This window comes from Pituophis catenifer, unplaced genomic scaffold (genome assembly GCF_029215685.1).
Source record: "Pituophis catenifer annectens isolate HBS135680 unplaced genomic scaffold, rPitCat1.0.hap2 SCAF_2, whole genome shotgun sequence".
Classification (NCBI taxonomy): Eukaryota; Metazoa; Chordata; class Lepidosauria; order Squamata; family Colubridae; genus Pituophis; species Pituophis catenifer.
In genome coordinates, this window is record NW_027256882.1 from 270692546 (window position 1) to 270716402 (window position 23857).

Consider the following 23857-nt stretch of genomic DNA (forward strand, 5'->3'; position numbering starts at 1 on the left):
TTTACACTTGTTAAAACTGGGATCTGACAGCCAAAGAAGACCAAAATTGCATGAGGAAGGCTAATTATGGTCTCTGGGAAAACAGGCAATCATCTAACCCACCTTTTCCAATAATAGCATGTTAGAAGGTTTTCTGGAAACTGAATTTGAAGTGATGGGGGATCATTTTGGATGCTACATGCAGAATATTAGATGCAGGGATTTATTGGATCTTTCCAACCTGACTCAGTTTCCCACCCTTGGTTTTGGATGAGTGGGTGAATGGAAGAATATCTTTTTTTGACAGCAAAAGAAAATGAAGCTCCCCCCACCCCACAAGTCAAATTTTAGTTTAGGATTATGGGAGCAAAGTAATCATAGGTTCTAGTAGAGTTTGTGTGTAATCCCTGTTTCTATCAGCCACATCTTGTTTTCTTCATTTGGAGCCCAGGAAGCTGTTATAATGATATACCAGAATTGCTTCCATTCCAGCTGGCCATGCTGAAAAACAAAACAAAACTTTAAGAATCACTGATTGAACTCTCAATTTCCCTTTCCATTCCATTTTCCTTGTATGTCACAACTTTCACATTGCAAGTTTGAAAGTTGAGGCTATCTTAGTACTGGTATTTTGCTAACCACTCTCTGATTCTTTTTAGCTGAAGAGCAGACTGCTGTAAAGCAGTTTTTCTCAGGCTGAATGCCTTTCAGCACTCTTCAGTTTATCGTTAGTGATGGGAGCAACATATAAAACCAGTAAATAACGGGTGCCCAACAATTGAGAATATTTTATTGCCTGGTTGACAAATACCAAAAGAAGAGTTTCTTCTGTTTTATTTAATTTCCAAGCCTTCTCTTCTGGATCAGATTTTATAAAAGCGTATTTTGCAAAATGATATTTCTGGTTAGATATTTTTTCAAATGCTCCTTTTGACAGTGAAATCGTAAATTGCTTACCTGAAGTTTAATGATCTGCTATACTATTTATTAAAGCCAGATGGAACAGGAAATTATAATGTATCAAAAGAAAACCTTTTGGACATATATAATACAGGAAAATGTAACACCATATTTAAAAACTATACATTTTATTTTAAGATTATCAGTTTATTATCTGTCCATCTGTCCGTCCATCCACCCATCCTTCCATCCATCCATCCATCCATCCATCCATCCATCCATCCATCTCTTCTTCCTATTGGTAGTGAGACTTGATTAACATAGATGGTTTCAGCTTGTTTTAGTCATTTTCATAAAGTTATATCATTACAGTTATCTTTAATTTCCCTAGGGAAAGTTCTATATTTCTTGAAACCATCATTTTGAATATGTCCTATGTATGTAATGTTTATATGCCAATTATATCTCTTGACACATTTAGGGGGAAATAAGTAAGAGCCTGTAGCACTTTTACAAACAAAAATATTTTATTAAAAAGCATAAGCTTTTTGAACCACAATTCTATTTCATCAGATGCATGGAGTGTAATGAGTTTAATATAATTGTAATACATAGCAAACTGTCTCACTATAAAAGGGAAAATTGTGGTAAGGTGAATTAGGTGACTGCTTAATAAGTTATTCAGATGTAAACAATTCTGGAAAACTCCATAGCGTTCTTTTTTTTTTTATCTCAGACTAAAGAGATTTGGACTAATCTTGGACAATACTATGTCCAGTATTACCAATACTGGTAATACTGTGTTAAAATCTGTTTTGCACTTCATCTGAAGCAAGATGAAAAATCACTAGATCCAGTGGTCCCAGGACCCACAGCCAGTCTTGCTAGGACTGACCCACATGCACTCAGTCCTGCTAGGACTGAGCCTATATCTGTTCTAAGAACTTTGACAACAACATTTGGTTGACCTAGGATAGAGATGTACAATTGAGTATCATCAGCATACTGATAATATCTAACCCCATACCATTGGATGATTTTGCCCAGAAGGCTCATGTAGATGATACCCAGAAGTAAAAAGAGAATAGAATCCCACAAAGGTACTTAAGGCTAGATCTTTCCTATCAATGCTAACTGGAACTGATCGTGAGAGGAACAGAAGAACCACTGTGGCACAGTTTTTCTGACTGAGCTGGTTCTGGAAGACACTATGAATGAAAACCACCAACAAATCAAGCTAAGATGGATGCATTACTATTTTGTCCTTCAAGAGATCATCAGAAAGTATAATCAATTCTGCCTCAACACAATATCTAGGTCTGAACCTTGACCAAAGTGACCAGAGCTTCCTTCACAGCCGTCTGAAGCTACAACCCAATCACATTTTCAACAAGTTGGAAATTGGTCAGTATTGTTAGTGATAGTTTCTTGAGGAGAGGGCAAACCACTGTCTCCTTAAGGAGAAGTGACACCAGTTCAGAGAGATGCAAGCAAGTTTATCCATCAGGTTATACATACATTGTTGATAGTAAGCTGTAGGTGTTCCTTTGGTCTCCTTTTCCTTATGAAGGATTGAGTTATCTGTCATATATTTTTCCACCACTCTGAATACTTGTCATCCATATTTTGCAATTTGAAAAAGCCCTATGGCAAGATTTTTTCTCTCTCTTCTTGTGTTGGAACTTAAGAAATGTACAAAGTGCTGGAGAAATGATTTTATATTGAAGAAGAGTATTTATAAACATCCCATGGTGACTGTAAGTGTGAGAACACCACATTTCATCCATGAAAGCAAATTCTTTTTCCAACACTCAGAAAAAAAAAATTCAATTGAGGTGGCGAGCGCTTGGTTAGTTTTTTTGCCTATCATTTAAAGTAAGATACATGGACATCCCACTAACCAGCAAAGCTTGTAGAAGAAAAATGAAAAAGAATGAAGAACATATACATATTGTGATATATATTTTTATTTGTCTTGTCAAATAAAAAAATATTGTTTTTGAATGCGCTGCAAAATGTGAACTTGAAAATATTATAGAAACAGATCTTAAATTGAACTGTATGAAAATATTTGGTTGAGGGTGATTCCCCCCACCCACCCTCCCCGGCTGGGTTTTTAAATCTTAATTGAAGTGGTAATAAAAATCAGTCTTTTGAAATAAATATTCATTTAGTTCATCATAGTATATCATGGTCACTTGTTATAAAACTACCATCCAGACTGGTAGTAAACAAGATTTACAAACTTTCTCCAACAAGTCAATCAGTAGCTTCTGTGGCAGTAATTATATTGCATTTTGAATAAAGCTATTTAGATTTGTTAATATTTCATCTTGTGATAAAAGAGAGATTGTATATTTTTGTGTGGGTTTTTTTCCCTAAATAAATTACTCATAGTTTCTTTTTCTAAGTAAATAACACCACTTATGTTTACTTTTGTCACTGCCCATATTAGATTTTGGATGGCCCTTTTTGATTCTGTATCCCAAGGATTCCAGGAAAGTTCTCTAGACTTTTCTGTCCTCCTGTAATGAAAGGAGAGAAGCATATAAGACTAATACTTTTTAACTCTGAACCTGTTTAAAGTCTTCCACTATGCTTCCTTAATCAAGGCAAGCTGAAAACATTGAAACGTATTGTCAACTATCAAAATCATTCGGGACTTACTTGGCATTAGTCCAATATGAGCAAGCAATTGGTTGCAGAAAAACCCAAGAAAACACCAGAATATTATTAAACTAAGAATAATAAGAATAATTTAAAATAACATGGATAATATAGCATTATTGTCTCCTTCTCTTCTCCCCAGTTTTCTGACTGCTTGTCTTAGGACTAAAAGTCTGAATTTGTACAAATTGATACATAACAGTCAAAGAAACACAAGCAGATGAATCCTGGACTAGAGAAAAACATTTTACCTAATAAGGGTAGATGCATCTTTAATTCTGACAAACTCTGCATTTAAGGACACGAGAGCCATCTTTAGTATAATTAATAATGTCATTACAGTAATGTTTAGTTACTAATAATTTGTTACCCCTATTTGTTATTAAGACCAAGTTCTCTACCAAATACAGTTGATTTCATCTGGAAAAAAATAAGACAATTGATTAGAAGGTCTACGCCTCTCCTTTCCTTCAGGCTATGGATGGTAAACAGCCTTCAAGAAAAAAATTAAAAGCATAAAAGAATTCCAACCAAATAAAGTTCTTCTTGTTTTATGATTGAATGTACTTTGTGACAGTAGAACTATCCATTTAGCAGTGAGTCAAAAGTTCTTTTTACAGTTTCTCCAAAATTGTTGTTTCCTGTTTGTCTCTGGTTGGTTACGGTGGTTGGTAGGTCTTGGATTAGTTTTGTGAAAATGTTCCACTTCTTCAGCTTCAGCTTCATTTATTTTTATTGTCATTTCAACTCATTTAGCGGAGAGGGCAGAAAATGCAATTATATTCCTAGGTAGTCCAATTGGAAGTGCACTTCATTCTGCCTTCCAACAAAAGTGAAGCCAATCCACCTGGATGTACCTCAGTTTTGGCTAGATAACTTCAGACTTATCCTCATGTCCTCTAACGATGCCACGAAGATGCCTGCATATCCCTTTTTATTGATATGCCTTGACATATCCTCATGACATTATCTTCTGTGATGGTTGTTTTGGAATAACAAATCAAAGAACAAACAGACTTGTGTGACTGCTTTTTCAGATATTTATTAGATTAATATCTTTCAAATACAAGGCCATGATCCCTTCTAGCTTAATGTCATTCACATCATTCTCTCAGCTATGGCTTAGCCAATTAGCTATTTCTCTTGGCCTTTGCTTTAGAATTTAGTTAGCCCTTTCTTTGTTTCTTTCTTTTTTGTTTTTATATTTTTCGTGCTCCTTCCTTCCCTTCCTTCCCTCCCTCCCTCCCTCTCCCCTCTCTTTTTTATTAGATTTGGGGTTTTTTTATGTATAAAATATTTAATAAAAAACATCTTTAAAAAAGTTAGATCTTGCCCCATTGGTGTAATAGCAGCAAGTTCTCTTGTTGTTGCCCTTAGTGTCAGCGTTCCAGAAAACCCTCTACTCCAATTAAAAACTCTGAGGCAAGCATTTTCTCAAAGTTCCATTTATTAGAGTAGGTATACTGGCATATCTTGGGAAAACCTGAATCTGAGAGTTCTGGGTTTTCCCTCAGTAAATCAAAACTCCCAAAACCATCCCCTCACTCATCTGTCAATCACATGCTCCAATCACCATCCGTCCCATCTCGAGACAGCACTCCAACCACTCCTTCTTCAGATGCAGGCTCATCTTGACCTTGACCGATGGGAAGAATGCTATTTTGTCTAAATACAAACCCTCAAATAACCCTCCCCCCCTCCTACTTTCCCACACATGAGAAGGTGGCAGCTTGGGAGCTTCTGGCCTAATATGGCTTCCAAAGCTGACATCTATTTCCTTTATCATCACTGAAATTGTCTCTTCCCTTCTGTTCAGTGATGCCTTTCCTGCCAGCTAGTCCTTCCTTTTATCCCAAGGATAAGAATCCAAGCAGGGTTGATGTGAGGACATGGTTTCATCCCCTTTGTCCAAACAGCTATTGATAACAACTTGTGTAGATCCAGCCAAGACAAGACTGGTCTAGTCCGATCAGGTTAGTACACTATGGCTTTACCAGAGTACTGTGGGGAAAGGTGGTTTACCAGGTGGCTTTGGTAATAGATGGGGAAAAACCACTCTGGCCAAAATAATGAGAGGGTTGTGACTTGGCCTTTTTGTATCAGAGAGGGCTTGTTTGAGCTGGTCAGACTAAGCTACATGTGTCTCTAGTGGGAATATCTGCAGGTTGGATTGCACTATTCTACTGTGGGTCCAAAAAGCATGGGGAAGGCTGTTTTAGGTTGATTTATTGGGCAACTTAAATGCAATTTTTATAGCTTTTAAAAATATTGATAACTGTTTTAGTATTTTAAAATTGTTTTAACTTTGTTGTATGCCACCAGGGTCACTTTTAGCTATATAAAATGGAAAAATAAATAATAAATAATAAATAATGAAGCTTAAAACCCCCCCCCCAGCTAACTGAGCTCTTTGTCTTGTGTTTTCATCTCAAAACAAAGGCCATTTAAATTCAGTGTTTGCTGTACACTTCCTCAGTAATGATGCAATCAGCAGTTGAAAACTGCCCTGCTCCTACAGGCTACTTCAGGCTACCGTGGCCTCCTTTTTCTCCAGTTGTTAGTCACTATGCTTCTCAGCTGATTTGGCCAGATGTATCTGTATCACAGCAAACTTCTAATGTTCTCTTAGCTTGATAGGCTGGTGAAGATAGAGGTATTAGTTTGGCTGCCCTTCCCTGACCTCTCACATTCTTTATTGGGATTCACCTCCATTAGAGGTAGCAACATTATTATATTTACTTGAAAGTAATTTACCAATAAATTTGCTGAAATACAGTAAGAGAGCTATCTGATAATTCTTCTTTTATGGAAGGTTGCTTTCTTAAATTCAGGAGCTTATAGGCAGGAGCATTCAGGGATATGGGAGTAAAAATTTGCAAGATGGCAAAGACCCTTTCCTCCATTTTTGGATTATGTTAGCTGACATCTTTCACAACTTTTCATTATTTTGTTTCACGTGCTATAAAATGAAGTGTCATGCTACTTTCCATTTTACTTCTTCATAAAAACTATTCATAATGTAACACAAAATAAAATTCAACTTTAAAACATTGTTCTACATGCCCTGAAAGACATATGAATTATAATTTATAACTCTGGCTTTTAAAAATATCCAGAATTCAGCTGACCTTTCCTGTTTCCTCCATTTTGTTTTTGTTTTACTTCTGGATTTTCACCTGCCAAGAAAAGACACAAAACAGGCATGTCAACCCATTGAATATATAATAGATCTTAACAGCAAAGCAAAATTCTAACATAGCTGGCCAACTTTTGAAAAGGCAAAGCAACTGGGCAATTGATATCTCTGTCCCATACCAGATAAGATCACAATCCAACATCACCTCCAGAAGAATGGAAAAAAAGAACAGTGAAGATCCCCAATAAAATAATTACTGTATTTTTCAGAGTATAAGATGCTCCGGAATATAAAATGCACCTTAGTTTTTGGGAAGGAAAATAAGAAAAAAAATTCTGCCTCTGCCTACCAGGAATACTTTCCATTCTTTGAAAGACCCCCTAATATGATCTCAGCTCAGAACATAACAATGGACTTCTGACACGCTTCGATTCCTCTCCCTTTAAATGATGCTTTATAACACATGCAAAACCTTTTGATGAGAATTTTTGCTGTCACAGTTTGATAATGGATTTAAGTGAAGGAATAAACAGCATTAGACTCCTGCTGAAGAATACAATACATATTTCTCCTAGTTATATAGCATTTCTGTTGCCTGAATTTCCCAAATGCTTTTAGTTCATAGAAACTAAATGTCAGTTTTATGGGAGCAGTGTATCAGCAGACTTCGTTCCCCTGATAGCTATTCTGACACCCACTGCAAGCCATGTAACATGATTACAGCAAAGCATTGAAGTGCATTCAAACTGGCCTTTTAAGGCTGGAAGAGTGGGCTTAATGACTGCAATCATAGGTGTATGAAGGATTAGTTAAGGAACATGGGTACTCATGCTCCATTATGATGAATGGGTTCTCAAAATAAAGAGAAATAACAAGAGATTTGTTTTGATACTAAAACAGATAGGCCACCATAGAACACATTTCCTCTTGGTAATAAAAGAAGGATTTAGTTCAAGGAGAGCTTGATAGGAAGAGAAGAATAAAGGCAGAATAATAAAAACAAAATTCATTTGAAAGATAAATAAATAAATACATGTTTGCTTCAGCCATAAATTCTATGTAGTTCTAGTGTGAAAACAGCCACTTAGGTGGCTATAACCATGAAAAAGGAGGATACAGGAACAAACATTATTATTATTATTATTTATAGTTGTAAGTTCCAAAACTGTTGGTTTTGTTAAGCAATTTAGGAGAGATATTTTAAAAAGCCCACAGAGTACCAGAAGTGGGTTGTGCCCAGGCAAATGAACTGTCTTATTTTCCTCTTGTTTCTAGCAACTCATCAAACTGTAGCCCTAGTATATTTTAATTCAAAATGAGTTTTAAAACCTCATCTTCAGTGGGGAAATAGTCGCATGAAATAATCCAGAACCTCAATTGCTTTGTCATTTGTTGAGGAAACCATGAAAAGTGTTTCTGAATGTTAATTCTTGGTGACAAGCAACAGGAGGTGGATATAATTTCAATGCCAATGTAAACAGAGCAAGTATGCAAAGGACTTTCTTGTTTTTAATAAGAGAAAAGATGGATGTTTTTTTTTCTAGGGCGCAAATAAGGTGATAACAAGGCTATTGAATTTTAGTTTTCTTGGTGCCAAGTCAGCACAGAAGAAGCAAGAACTTCTATGACTATCATAGAATCATGATACATAAAGATTAGAAGGAATTTTGGAGATCCTACGGTTTAAACCTCTGGCCAGTACTGGAATTTGTTGTTACAGTATTTGTGAAAAATGGCTATCTAACTTATGTTTAGAGATGAAAGTGGGGAGAAAAAGACTACACGTGACTGGGAGGCAGAATAAAATGCAGTCAGCACGGTTGTGAAAATGGGAAATGAGGGGGCAGGGAAGACATGTGGTTTCTGTAGTAAGTACTGAATTTTGGAAATGTACTCCATTCAATAGCTTAGTATTGTTGACAGTTCTATTGTACCTGTGGCTAACTGTTCATATCCTGTATGTGTTTCCTAACAAGTAACAGCTGCAAAAATTAGAGTTACAATTAGAGGTGGGAATTCTTTTTGTTACTGGTTGCCACAGAAGGGAAGGAATCTACTCCTCAGAGGTCCCACCGTGGGTGGAAATCTTGGCTGATTTGATGAGAATAAGTGTTATAGGAGCTGAAGGACTCTGCCTAGGAAATATTTGGAGGGAATCAACACTCCTGGTTATGATCAGTTCTTGTATTATAACAGATGGAAGCTAGACAGTCATCAAATTCTCTTTAATTACTTTTTGCTATATTATAGATAGAATAAGTCTAGATGAGTTCCTCTAAGAATTCCTTTACATACTTTGACTGGGCCAAATTTATACATGATAAACTATACAAGATGGTCCTACAAGAAAATTTATCATTTTTTTTGTTACGTTTAACAAACAATTTATGAAAAGTGGCATACTTTTAAAAAAATAAACATGTCCCCTTATCTTACCAGTTCGCAAAGAGTTTTGAAAGTATAAAATTTGGAAGTAGCATTGTGCCAAAGTAGTGCGGGAAATGTCCGAAAATGTCAGAATGTATTGTTTCTTGTATCATCGGCTCAGATACTGGAGTTGTGTGTATGTTCCAACCATATGTTGATTTTGGATCTGGCTTGGTTTTAATATAATTTATAAAATTACCCAGGGACTGTTAAGCATATTAAAGGACAGTTAACATTCATTTGAAGTGAGAAATAACTCTTAGAAAATGATAATCTTTTCCCAAGGATTTTCTGAGAAAATTATTGTGTACTGAGCTGATTCCAATCAACATGGAACAGGGTAGGCGGTCTTTTTGGAGCTGGGAACAGTACTTAATTTGGATTTATTTGTGGAGGAGATGAAGATTGTGTTAGGCAGGGTGATGATGATACAAAGGAGGCTGGGCTGTGTGATGCATGTATTCAGGACCATAATGTTCACATGCTCGTGACAATAATGTGCTATATAATATTCTGGAAATACTCTTTTGGCATGCAAGGGCATGGAACACTTTCTTTGTATAGCTGTATTATGACTGTTTATGCATACACTACAGTTTCTCTGTGCTTTCTGTTGAGCAATTTCAGGAAAACAGCATTCAGTGGTTCAGTCAGAAAACAGCCACAAAATGAAGCCTAGAATTCAATCCTATAGTTGACAGCAAAAGTGGCTGGGGACATTTTTGGGAGTTGAAATCCACACGTCTTAAAGTTGTCAAGGTTATGGTTCTTAACTGGAGACTACCTGTACTCTCTAATGTGCTATGTGAATGGAGAATCTTTCCACTGTATAAACTATAAAAGTTTATACAGTGGAAAGATTATTTTTTCCCAATTTTTATTAGTCTTTGCCTGTCTAAACTCAAAATGATTCTTCTCCAAACATGGTTTTTACAGAGTTCTGTTTTACAAAATTTATTGCATTACAATAATTCCAATAAGTGAACTATTTTCCATTTAGAATACACTAGACAACCAATGACCATTGGGTCATCTATCTTTCCACATTTAATATAGGCTTGCATTAATTTCATAAACTTCAACAGAGCCTTGGTAAAGCCTCCTCCTCCTCCTCCTCCACCACCACCACCATCACCTGCTGTCATGTTGCTAGGGGGAGAGGGAACTAAGGGAGCCATGGAACACAAGGAAAACTGCACCCATGCTTTCTATCCAAGAATGTCCCCAAGGGCCCCATCCCTCCAGGGAGAAAGAGGCTTATTTGTCGACACACTCCCAGCCAGCCCTACCTCTCCAGCAGGTATTCAAGTCACTCCCTCATCCTCTTACTACCCACCACTTTTAAAGGATTTCAAATTTTGCCCTTGGTTTCAAAATAGAGAATCTCCATTCAGCCATCATGCCTTCCCACCAGCACCCGGAGGGAAGTGACAATGAGGGTGGGGATACTCCCACAGGAGTTATGGATTCTGGATTTCAGAAATAGTCTGAATTTAGACCATTTGAGGTACCTTGGTTTAAAAATTGTTGCCTGTTTTGCCCAGTTAAAGGTTACTAACAGACACAGGCACATTAGTATATAAACATAGCTCTACATAATTTACGGAGTTTCTAGCGTTCTAGTTTTTTTGCCAGATAAGGAAACACACTTCACAGAAATACCAGAAATACATTTTATTGAGGTGGGCTTTAATAATAAAAACTCACAAATCTGATTGTGCTTTAGTTCCCCCCCTTTATTACATCCCACTGAGTCAGGGATGATCCTGCAAAATCCATTCCAATTACACTCTAGTTTCCCAAGGCAGATTATGTGATGGTTCCTGCCTATTTCCCTCAAAATTGCCTCCCTGATACTCTACATTTTCTTTCTAACAGCTTTCCTTCCTTTGAACCTATGAAGAAGCATGTCTCCAATAATAGGGGAACTTGCAGTTGCCTGTTTACATAACTTTTGTGTGTGTGACTTCATTAGTATAAAAAGTAATTCTTTCAGTTTAAACCATTGAAACAGTAGTGAGTAGTGAGTATCCTGATGGCTAAGGGGCATTCAAAGCATATGGGTAGGGTGTGGGGCTAAGGTCTGCTAAAGGTAGGAGCAATTATGTAAAGTGTGGGTGTAGTACCACATCATAAACATTTGAGAGCCAGTTTGATGTAGTGTTAGGGACGCAGTGGCTCTGTGGCTAAGATGCTGACCTTATCGATCGAAAGGTCGGCAGTTCAGCTGTTCGAATCCCTAGCGCCGCCTAACAGAGTGAGCTCCCATTACTTCTCCCAGCTTCTACCAACCTAGCAGTTTGAAAGCACATAAAAAATGCAAGTAGAAAAATAGGGACCACTTTTGGTGGGAAGGTAACAGTGTTCCATGCGTCTTTGGCGTTTAGTCATGCCAGCCACATGATCACGGAGACGTCTTCGGACAGCGCTAGCTCTTCGGCTTTGAAAGGGAGATGAGCACCCCCCCTAGAGTTGGGAACGACTAGCACATGTGTGAGCGGAACCTTTACCTTTGGTGTAGTGTTAAGATATCTGGCTAGAAACTGGAAATCTGTTAGTTTTAAAGCCAGCTGAGTGACTTTAGATCAGTCATTTTCTCTCAGCCCTAGGAAGGAGGTAATGGCAAACCATTTCTGAAAATCCTCACCAGGAAAAATACAGGGACTTGTCCAGGCAGTCTCTGACAATTGGACCCCCCACATTATTTACATGGATCAGGCTGAGATGCTCCATGTTTCTTTTCTCTTCCTTTGATAGAACATTGAAGTGCTTGGTTTCATGTAGTTCCTCACTACATCTGCCATAAAACATTTTAGTTGTTAATAAATCAGTCACAGGGATTTGGGAGGAATTAGAAAAATGGAGCTCAGGATCTGCACGTAGCTCTAAGGATTTTACTGCAACCCATATTACAGCTGAACAAAAGAATTGTATCTGAGCCAGAGTTACGTTTAGGGTTAGGGTTATATTGTGTGATTTATTTTGCTAGCTGTTAGTATATTATTGTATTTATTTGCTTCATCTTGTTTTTGTTTATTTTGTTCATTTAAATTCTGCTGACCATTGACCAAATAAATATTACTGATATTGAACTGAGCCAGAAATAACTTGTAAAGCAATTTAATAGTTTCACCATTTTGATTATACCAGTATTTTAGATTTTGCATTTCTTACTACTCTTTCTTAGCTGACCCTAGTTAGCACAGGCACTGGAAGGAGGCTGGCTTTGTGAGACAAAGTGTTCCAGAGTCAGCAGGCCACAGGGAAAGGGTAGGCATAGGACAAGAGGCTTTGTAATTTTGCTATTTCTTATCCTTAATAATAACAAATATTTGAGCCAGTCCCTCTCTCTGTTAGCCTGGTACTCGGTTCTTGTCAAATCATAAATCTTCCTAATCATGTCAAATTTAAAAGTAAAGTTTCATCCAGGATCAGAATGGCCAACCGTGAGCCCATATTCAAAGTTCTGAGCAATCAGTGAAGCTGCTGTCAGTTGAACTAGCAAAACCAGCAGAGAAATGCAACATTCCAATAGCAGGCAAGAAAGAGACCTGCAACCTTCCATATTAAAAAAAGATGGAAGTTGAGAAAGTGAAATAAGCTTAAAGCAATAGTAACTTTCTATTCTTTGCTTTCCTAGGAGATATTTCACAAGAAGAGTCCCCCACTCCTCTGCTCATAACAAAATACCCTATGCCACCAGACTTGAAATTCTGGGTTTAGAAAATTTAGAACTACGCCTCCTTCGGTATGACCTGAGCGTAGCTCATAAAATCATCTGCTAAAATGTCTTACCTGTCAATGACTACTTCAGCTTCAACCACAACAATACACGAGCACACAATAGATACAAACTTAAAGTGAACCGCTCCAGACTCGATTGCAGAAAATATGACTTTAGTAATAGAGTTGTTAATGCCTGGAATGCACTACCAGACTCCGTGGTCTCATCCCAAAAACTCCAAAACCTTAACCTAAAACTGTCTACTGTTGACCTCACCCCATTCCTAAGAGGTCTGTAAGGGCCATGCATAAGAGCACCAGTGTGCCTACCATCCCTGTCCTAATGTTCCCTTTAATTGTATTAATTTTATTAATGCTTATACATATATATATATATATATTATCTAATATGTACTCGACAAAATAAAATAAATAAATAAATAAATAAAATCTGAAATAATTTAATGGAATCACCAGAACTTACTGTCCAACTCTTTGTGTCAAAGTCCGAGAACTGATCATCCTCGGCTCTGCCCTTAGCATTCTCCATATATGGAAATGAAGTTACAGCACAGTCTCTGCAACACATTTCAGGGACAGCAAGATTCCTGTTGCGTCAATTTGTTCTGTACATCATGGCCATAAGGACAACATTACTAGTTATTATTCCTTACCAGCTAACTCTAAGCCTTTCTCTTTCCAAGGAAACGTAAACCTAACCAGTGACTAATGGAAAAGGAACTGATTGTTTACCTGGCAAGGAAGAATCCAGAACGAACAGAAGCTCGAGTTTACTGGACAGGATAATTACTAGAAAATCCAGCTGTAAGCAATTAATTGAACTACACCATTACTTTAAATAAGAAAACAATATTTTTTTCAAAATTTCAGAAAAGTTATAAAGACAAAGATCTGAGGCTTACATTTATGAATATGGACAATTTATGTACTTAATTATTATAGGTTATTTCCTATATACCTAGAGACTACATACATGACTGTTTTTATAAGAGTTATTGGCATTAATTCCTTAAATAATGTAATCATGAGGTGATGTCTTGGGGAATCGTAGCAGCTAACTATACTATAGTCACAAGAAAAATATTTGTAGTGTTTGCAGAAACTTATCACTTCACTTGCAATATAACCAGTTCCTGTTATCCACAAGCCAATAAGAAAAGCAAAGAGAACTGAATTCTACCAGAGGAACATGTTTCTTCAGTTTTATTAAATTCCACTAAGTATAGCTTAGAATAACTAATCATAGATTGAAGGGGTGAAATTTGTTACTACCGGTTCTGTGGGCGTGGCTTGGTGGGGGGGGTGTAATGTGACGGTGGGCTTGGCCAACTTTTTTAAAAAAACTTTTCAAAGCATTTTTTTCTAATCAAGCAACTCAGCTGGGATCGTCAGAGACTTTTCAAAGCATTATTTTTACCACCTCTTCGGCCAAAAGGTTGCAGAAAAATATGCTTTGAAAAGCATCTGACGATCCCAGCTGTGCCGCACGATCATCAGAGGCTTTTTTTTTTTTACTTTTAAAAGCATTTTTTCGTCGGAAGAGATTGTAGGAAAAATGCTTTTAAAAGTAAAAAAAAAGCCTCTGATGATTGTGCGTCTGAGCTGGGCATGGTGGGGGGGGGGGGCGTCACAGGGATTTTTGTTACCGATTCTCCGAACCACCTGCTGCCATCGCTACCAGATCGGGCGATCCGGTCCGAACCGGGAGCATTTCACCCCTGATAGGTTGGCAGGTAGAGATTACAATTCTAACATTGGCATAAAACTTACAGCCAGTCCTAATTTGCAGCATATTGGTGCACAAAATACAAAAGTAAAAGCAAACAATTCCACCTTAATACCTACCATGGAATGCATGCTTCCATGGATTATATCCTGGATTCTAAATAAGTATTTAATTAGGGGGATGGTGAAATTTAGGGCATGTCAAATTTTTCAACTTTCAAATTCCAAACTTAGGGTTAGGGTTACTCAAAAGTTGTGACATGTGTTAGGAATTGGGTGTCCTCCTGAATGCATGGCTGTCTTTAGAAGAGCATATGACGGCTGTGGCCAGGGGGGCTTTCTATCAGGTTCACCTGATACGCCAGTTGCGCCCCTTTCTGGATCGGGACTCCTTATGCACGGTCACTTATGCCCTCGTCACTTCCCGCCTGGACTACTGCAACACTGTCTACATGGGGCTCCCCTTGAGGAGCACTTGGAGGCTCCAACTGGTGCAGAATGCAGCCACACGGGTACTTATGGGGGCGACATGGTGCTCCCACGTAACACCTCTCCTGCGCGAGCTGCATTGGCTTCCAGTGGTCTTCAAGGTATTGGTTCTCATCTTCAAAGTGCTCCATGGCTTAGGGCCCAGTTATTTACGAGATCACCTTCTGCCACCGATAACCTCCCACCGGCCAATATGCTCCCACAAAGAAGGCCTCCTCAGGGTGCCATTGGTCAGGCAATGTTGGCTGGCGACCCCCCCGGGGAAGAGCCTTCTCTGTGGGGGCACCCACCCTCTGGAATGAGCTACCCCCAGGGATACGACTGATCCCGGACCTCCAGACCTTCTGCCGGGCTCTGAAGACTTTTTTATTTCAGCAAGCCGGGCTGGGTTAAAAATCTTTTAATTGTTGAATTTTATGGGTAAGGGGTTTTAAATTGGGGGAAGCCAAAGATAAATTTAATTTCATTTTTATAGTATTTTAATGTTTATATTGTATGTTTTTTAATTTTGGCTGTTCACCACCCCGAGTCCTTCGGGAGAGGGGGCAGTATAAAAATTAAATAAATAAATAAATAAATAAATAAATAAATAAATAGTAGAGATATTTTGGTTACATTAATATAATTTAGATATGCTTGGTAAGTAACCACATACATACCATAATTTTTTAAATATTTTATTTGTTTCATTTCAGAATCATTTGTTCAGAAGCAGCAACATTCTTCTTGATTTCATTTTGTTAGGACTGGCACAGGAATAAAAGTAAACAGCAGTGCTTCCCAGATTCATATGATCTTCCAGCAAGTATTTCAGAAAATGTAAGCAAAAGAAGAAATCAAAACTCTTAAGTTATACTACTAAGAATTACCTTAATTATCCTCATCTTCAGCTGTAAAATCTGTGACTTCTACACAACAGGGGTGTCAAAAATCTGGCCCATGGGGTGCTTAGATTTGGCCCGTGGGGCTGCCCTGGAAACGGCAAAGGACCAGCCCATGGTGCCTCTGCCAGCAAAAATGGAGCTTGGGGGGGCTGCATGCGCCCCCCTGGGCTATGTTTTTGGCTGTGACAGCCTCCTGCAGCCCTCTGCCAGTGAAAGCAGAGCTCGGAGGCACACACTTATTTTTGTTGGCAGAGCCCTGCAAGAGGCCGTCCCAGCCGAAAACAGAAACTGGGGTGGGGGGGACTGCCCGGGCCACCACAGGTGCCCCAGATATGAGTGTCATTGAGCTGGCCACGCCTACCTGGACACATGCCCCCCGTCCCCCTGAGATCAAACACAACCCTGATGCGCCCCTAAATGAAATCGCATTTGACACCCCTGTTCTACAAGCACATTGTTCTAAAAGCTTTCACGTTATAGAAATTAGTTTGGGTAAAAAAGAAAAGAAAAAAAATTGATCTAAATAATCCCCAGATACTAACAAAGGTGACCCACATTCTACTCATCACTTCAGAGTTAAAATTTGTGAAACCTTGAATGTTACTATACCTAGACCTTTGATATACCCAAATAAAGGGAGGTGGTATGATGTGATCCCTCTTACTGAATAGGAAAGGGAGGATAGAACCAGTTCTTTATAGTGAGAAATAAATACCCAAACAGAACAGGTTTTAGTTTAGGAGGTGTGAGGTTCCTAGTGTGAGGTTTCTCACCCCATTCCTAAGAGGTCTGTAAGGGGCCGGCATAAGTGCACCAGCGTGCCTACTGTCCCTGTCCTAATATTCCTTTTTATTTACTCTTTTCAGGTATTCAAATTATGTTTATACTTTTACCTGTTATTTTATATATGCTTGACAAATAAACTTATGAAAAGTCTGAGTGCTGGTTGTATATTTATAAATAAACAATTATTGCTGTTAATCTGGAATTGTTAAATTGTATAAAGAACACATTTGCTTTTAATTTTGCAGATTTATGAAAATACTTTTTTCTCCTATAACTTTTCTTCTAGCTTTTTTTCCTCACTGGTTCTTGGTAGCAAACCAGTCACTTATTCCACAGTGCTCCCTCCCGCCCTCCTTGACAATGGGAGATAATACAACAATAACAGCTGTATTTTGTGGTCATCCTGGATGATGGCAATAATATAGATTAATTTCAGGTCAACCTTTCCTTTTGGGTCTAGATGACAGAAGTTACTTGCTCAGCTTAAAGTAAATAGATTAATCATGCTGCTTTAATCAAAATTTGGCACACAGACTGGTTCAGGAAGATACACTAGATTTATTTTAAGGTAGCTTAAAATGTTATGCAAACTCTGAGTATTTTAATGTCTCACTTGCAAGGGGGCAAATAGTCACACACAGATTTTGTAACAGTTAAAAATACATGAAAAGTTGCTGCTCGCCTTTAGAATTTGGCACAATCTGTTGACTTCACTGAATGTACTGTACATTCTCTTCTGTTTAGAGTCTGCAACTTGATAATCAATGTACAGATTGCAGCTTCACCCCGTTTCCTAGAAATAGATAGTCATTGTCTGCTGTCAATGAGTTTGGCGAAGCAGGAAACACGAACTCATTTTGATCCTTCCCATGAGCCAGTTCTGAGCCAGTTCTGTTTCTAAATGAGATAACAAAGTTGTTGTGCATTTGATTTCGTCAGTTTCCTTTGCTTCCTTTCCTTTCTTTGGTATAGAGTTTTGAGTCTGAGAAAGTTAACTTTCCCCATCAAATTACATGATTAAGCATCTGGATTAACCCCTTTCTCCATCTGGGCTCTTCCATGTGGTAGATTTAGAATAGAATAACTTGAAGGTCTTCTAGTCCAACCCCCTGCTTAGGCAAGAAACCCTTCACCACTTCAGACAAATGGCTATCTAATCTCTTCTTAAAAACTTCCAGTGTTGGAGCATTTACAACTTCTGGAGGCAAGTATTCTAACTGTCAGGAAATTTCTCCTTCGTTCTAGGTTGCTTCTCTCCTTGATTAGTTTCCATCCATTGCTTCTTGTCCTGCCCTCAGGTGCTTTGGAGAATAGCTTGACTCCTCTTCTTTGTGGCAGCCCCTGAGATATTGGAATACTGTGTTCTATCCCCGTACCACGCACACACCCAACCAGCCAGCCGAGGGTTAAATAAACTCTTCAAACACACAACGTCAGTGATAAGGAACTTGGCAGCAACTCCGTTGCTGCCTGCCAAGAGCTTTTACTCCGATAACACAGACAAAAATACACACAGTTTGAATAGTCCAGTTTGTAATTAAATCCACGGCAAATAGGTGTTGTGTCTGAAGGTGCAAATGCCTCGACAGAGATTAGCTTTGTCCGTCACAGAGTCCGAATGGCCACCACACTCCCTTTTATAGCCTGTGGGGTGTGGTCCAGTGACTCAGCTTAATCTCTGGCACGCCTCCTTTTCTGCTGCTCACGCTTGTCTCTCCGACGCTGGCGTGGGTCCAACCACAATGTTTCTTCATCACTATCCGACGGCTCAGAAACACCTGGCTCCTGGCCAATCTCTTCTCCTTCGGGAGACACCTGAGGCATTGCCAGAGATGAGGGTCCTGGAGAGGGAGGCCTGGCCGTCTCCTCTCCTTTACGTTTGGAGCCTTCTTCCTCCGATAAGATAGGCTCGGAGGACGGAGCCACAACATACTGCTAACATGTCTCCCCTAGGTCTTCTCTTCATTAAGCTAGACATACCCAATTCCAGCAACCGTTCTTTATATGTTTTAGCCTCCAACTGTTTCTCTTGTGTGTAAATGAGCTAGAAACGAAGCTGGTTTAAAAATATTTTTTTCTGGATTTTAATTTTTTACTCCACTTTGATCAGGACAATGTTCTGGTGTTTTGCCCAGTTCATACTCATACATCCTAATTGTTGGATTCTCTTGCCTTTTTATTCTGCCATTGGATGGAAGCAAGCATTAATTGCTGCCTTTTCCTTATGTACAAGTAATCCTTGATTTACAACAATTCATTCAGTGACCATTCAAAGTTACAACAACACTAAAACAAGTGACTTATGACCAGTCCTCACACTTATGACCTTTGCAGCATCCCTGCAGTCACATGATCAAAATTTGGACCTGACATGGATTTATGACGGTTGAAGTGTCCTGGGGTCATGTGATCGCCATTTGCAACTTTCCCAGCTAATTTCCAACGAACAATGTCCATGGGAAAAGCAGAATTTGCTTTATGATCACACGCTTCATTTAAAGACTGATGACTCTTTTAGCAACCATGACATAAACGAGGAATGTGCAAGAATTGTTAATAGGACATTTTTATCTTGCAGTTGGTGTTACGTTAGAAGTGAACAGAATTCAGTCTATGGTATATAAATATTGCCTTACCGAGAAAAGTTACTCTAGTGTTAACATTACTAAATAGATAATTCAAGAGTTTAAAAAGATTAAAGCAAGAATTTTCCCACCATTGCATTTCCAAACACAAAATGAACAAGTTGGCATGCATGTCACACAGGAATGCCTGAAAACTGTTTTCATCTGCTTTGAGTTATTTTCAAACTTGATGTAGATCAAGTTGAAGATCTTCTGCTATCTAGTGGTTGTATCTTGAACTGGCAAATGCAGACAAAATGCTCGAAATCATTTTTTCTTTACTATCTTTACATTTGTGTTTGACTCCTTGCAAATCTCTGAGCATCAAGATTTCTTGTTTACATAAACTTATGGAACATTCGGTATTGAATGCGTGTGCATTACATTATTTATTTTAAAATAGCATGAACAGTGATTTAAAAAGTATCATGAACAGCATAAGAGTTAGGATGCTCCATTTAAAATGTTGCAAAATCTGAGTGGCTGAGTTAACACAATGAAGTAGGCAAAATAAAAAGCAACCTTTTTGTTAGAATCCTGTGTGAACTAGGTCCTCACATTAAGATATAGCATGCTCACTGAACATAAGATTTGTGTTGCATTAACCAAGTTTAGCTATTACCATGTTGTATGATTGCAGCTGTTCATCAATTTCAAGTAAACTCAGTTCTTAATTTTCTCATTGTAGAAAAGGAGTTCCAAGCCATCCTCTTTAACCAGTTTTGCAACAGTTTGAATTAGTTATTATTTGATTTTACCTATTTTTATCTTATTTTAATTGGTCATATTTTATTTTTTACTATTGGACTTCTGAACATAAAGACTGGATAGAAATAAACAAATTAATGTTTTCTTTGAATCACAGCCATAATCAGTAAAATAAGTCCTTTATAATAGTGAGTTTAGATCTAGAGTCAAAATGGGATATTAATTTGGTAAGTAGGTAGATTATTTGAACCAAATACCATGTTTTGTAGATGTCTGTTTATTTATGTTTATGTGAGAGTGAATGTGCAAGATAGATAGACAGGCAGACATAACTGTGAAGATATATAAAAAATAAAAAAATAAGGGATCAAGTTCTCATCCCAAATAATTTATAATATCAGATCAACATGGGATGTTGAGGGATGAAAAAGAAAAAAAATCTTATTTGGAAAGAAAGAATGATTGACTAGCTGGCGTGCATCCTGAAGTACCTAACATCCATCCATCCATCCATCCATCCACCCATCCATCCATCCACCCACCCACCCACCCACCCACCAACCCACCCACCCACTCATCCATCCATATTTAGAAATCAACACAATTTAAATGATTGGCAATGGATGAAGCAGACATATAATTATGGAACCTGGTGCTAAAAGTTTTGCTGATGCTAGAAGGATCTACAAGAGTCTGCACTGTGTGGTATTGGAAGTTATCACGCAGATCAGGATATCTTCCATATATGTTCTTGTAGACCGAACTTGGACATCAAAGCGATGAATAATAAAAATATTGCTATTATAGGGTCACAGTAATGGAATTTTGCAACTCTGAATATGCGTCTCCCCTCCTGCATTTATCCTAAAAAGAACTAAAGAGGGTCAAGTCAAAGATATTTTCTCAAATTATATTCCTACTTCGGATTCAGATTTCTTTTACCTTTCATTGTCTTGGCTGTGGCTCTTCCTTCTATTCCTTATGGTTATTTTCACAGCCCATTACATTACAGTCGTATATTTTGGAGTGCTATGCAAAAAAAAAAAAGATATCCTGCATTATTTTTCCATCATTCAATATGTTGAAACTTCAAAACTCATTCACACCGAGAGCGTATGCACCAAGACAAATTCCTTGTGTGTCCAATCACACTTGGCCTATTCTATTCTATTCTATTCTATTCTATTCTATTCTATTCTATTCTATTCTATTCTATTCTATTCTATTCTATTCTATTCTGTGTTGATAGAAAATGTTGATGAGATTCTCTTGAACAGAATGTGGTATTGGTGTATTTTTTTAGTTACTTGGAAGAGTGGCTCAAAGGATTCAGCCGGATTGCACAATCATTTCTCTGGTGGTCAGCAATTTTCCAGGTTTCTTCTGTGGGGTATTTCAAACCTGGAAGTATCAGCACTACAGAATAATGGAAAGGTGTCCATTTATTTAATATTTATAAATAGGTCTAACCAAGAACAGTAACATATGAACCATATCCAACAGGGAAATAAGTTGCAAAGAGAAATTGAGGGAAAAATAATCTCAAGGAACCATCAAATAAGGCGGGGAAAAAAAGTTTTTTTCAAAGGGGAAGACATCTTTTAAGAAACTGCTGAGCTGGTTTTCGAACAGCAGCAGGTTCTTGTTTCTCTTGGCCTAGATTTAACCTAACATTTTTGTCTTATTTCATGGTTGTAGGATATTGCAGTTTCAGAGATTGTAGGAGAAAAGTCATGTTGGTTTACGACAGCAAAAAAATCAGGAGTCTGGTTGCGCCTTCTCTGAACTAACATATTTTATTTAAAGGCTTTATGCTTTCATGAGGTGCAGCTTATATGTTTTAATAAAATGTGTTAGTCAGAAAAGGTGCTACCAGACTCCTCTTGATTACTTTGCAAGTTCAGAGGTAATTGAACAAATGTGAGATTTCTGTCTTTCTTAGCTCTTGGTATTCAGAAGCATGTGGCTCCTGCAAATGATGCAACTAGTATCTTCAATGGTCTACATAAATTAATGACTGCAATACGACAGATGTTCTTCCCCACTGGAAGAAACCATGCTGACATGGGCTTTCCTGCACTTTCCTTCATCAGTGCTAGTGTTTATTATCAATCGATTCTCACACTTCCATTTCTGTGTATTGTTGCAACACTTGAAAGCAGTGGTGGGATTCAAAAATTTTTACTACCAGTTCTGTGGGCGTGGCTTGGTGGGCTTGGTGGGCATGGCTTGGTGGGCATGGCTTGGTGGGCATGGCAGGGAGAAGGATACTGTAATATCTTCATTCCCTTCCCACTCCAGGGGAAGGTTACTGCAAAATCCCCATTTCCTCCCGATTAGCTGGGACTCGGGAGGCAGAGAATAGATGGGGGCGGGGCCAGTCAGAATTTTTACTACCAGTTCTCCAAACTATTCAAAATTTCCACTACCAGTTCTCCAGAACTGGTCAGAACCTGCTGAATACCACCTCTGCTTGAAAGTCACCCTAGGAGTCCAAGAGTATCTTGGGAGAACATTGGAGCTGAAGATCAAGCCTGCACACTTTATCAGTTGTGTAACTTCTGGTTTCATCATATTTCCAAGTGGGGCAACAGGATTGTACAAAGAGTGAGACACTAGGAAATCCCACCCAATCACTGAACATTACTTCATCTTTGCACTTTATGTGCGTAGAGTTTTCCAGTGTAGCCACAAGAAAGGAACACATCTGTTGCCCTGCCTTGACATGTTTCATCTTCAAGCCTCTTAAAAGCTTTCACTTCCTCTGGCAGATGCCCAAAATCAACTCCACCTGAAACTTATTAAGAGGACAATCAGAGAGATTCTTGTTTAAACACCAAGAAAATCCCCATTATTTATCACTTCCTTCTCCAGGATATCACTACTGTTTTGAAGAACTGGTGTGTGTCTGTATCTGTATACACACACAAACACACAAATACAGTTTTGTCTTTAAGTAGGAAACAATTATTATTATTATTTTAAAAAACCCAGTATTTCCCAGACTTTGCTGTCTATGGAATAGAGAGAAAATTCAATAATTGAAGCAAAATCCAAAGTTCCATGTTAACGAAGCACCAAGCTTAGCTATTGCAGTTGGACAATGTGATATGCATGTGATGGAAATGGGGCATGTTAATTATTATTTATTCATCTATTTATTTCTAGGGCACCCAAGTCCACAAAGACTATGGGTGGTTTTAACGAATTATAGTAAGCAACATGGTTGTTAACATGGTTATTAACATGATTGCACACCTGGACATATTTGGTTGTGTCAAAGCTTTTGCTATCTTAATTTTTTGTCTCTCCCCTTACCTCATGGACATCCCTGACTGAACGCTTGTCTGGCACTCATATTATTTATTTAATTTAGATGTAAATTTAGGTCTAAACCTGAATCTTTTTTTAAAAAAAAGTTTTTTATTTTTATTTCTTATACACATGTTGTAAATGTACATTCTCATCCATAATTGAATATATATATATATATATATATATATATATATATATATATATATATATGTCTTTGGTTATTCGGGTCTTCTCCCACGTAAAATTGGAAGTGTCTTGGCGACGTTTCGACGAAGTCTCATTCGTCATCTTCAGGCTGGTGTTCTCGGCTTCGTGCTTCCAGGAGCAATGTGAGATCGCAGCTGTCTCTTCCTTTTAACTGCTAGTGGGGGTGTGAGCTGATTGGGTGGGAACTTGGCTGTGTTCTGATTGGGTGGAGGTGTGTTCTGATTGGTTAGGGGCTTGGCTGTGCTCTGATTGGATGGGGGGGCTGG

At 38.2% G+C, this 23857-nt stretch overlaps 1 long non-coding RNA gene across 1 annotated transcript; it reads right to left on the minus strand.

Moving 5' to 3' along the window:
- Positions 1-362: 362 nt before the first annotated feature.
- Positions 363-13372, minus strand: LOC139311462 (uncharacterized). The gene is made up of 3 exons (XR_011599944.1): positions 13317-13372; positions 6675-6722; positions 363-480 (listed from the first exon to the last, which is right to left on the minus strand). It is a non-coding gene; the product is annotated as an uncharacterized lncRNA (long non-coding RNA).
- Between the last annotated feature and the right edge of the window lie 10485 nt (positions 13373-23857).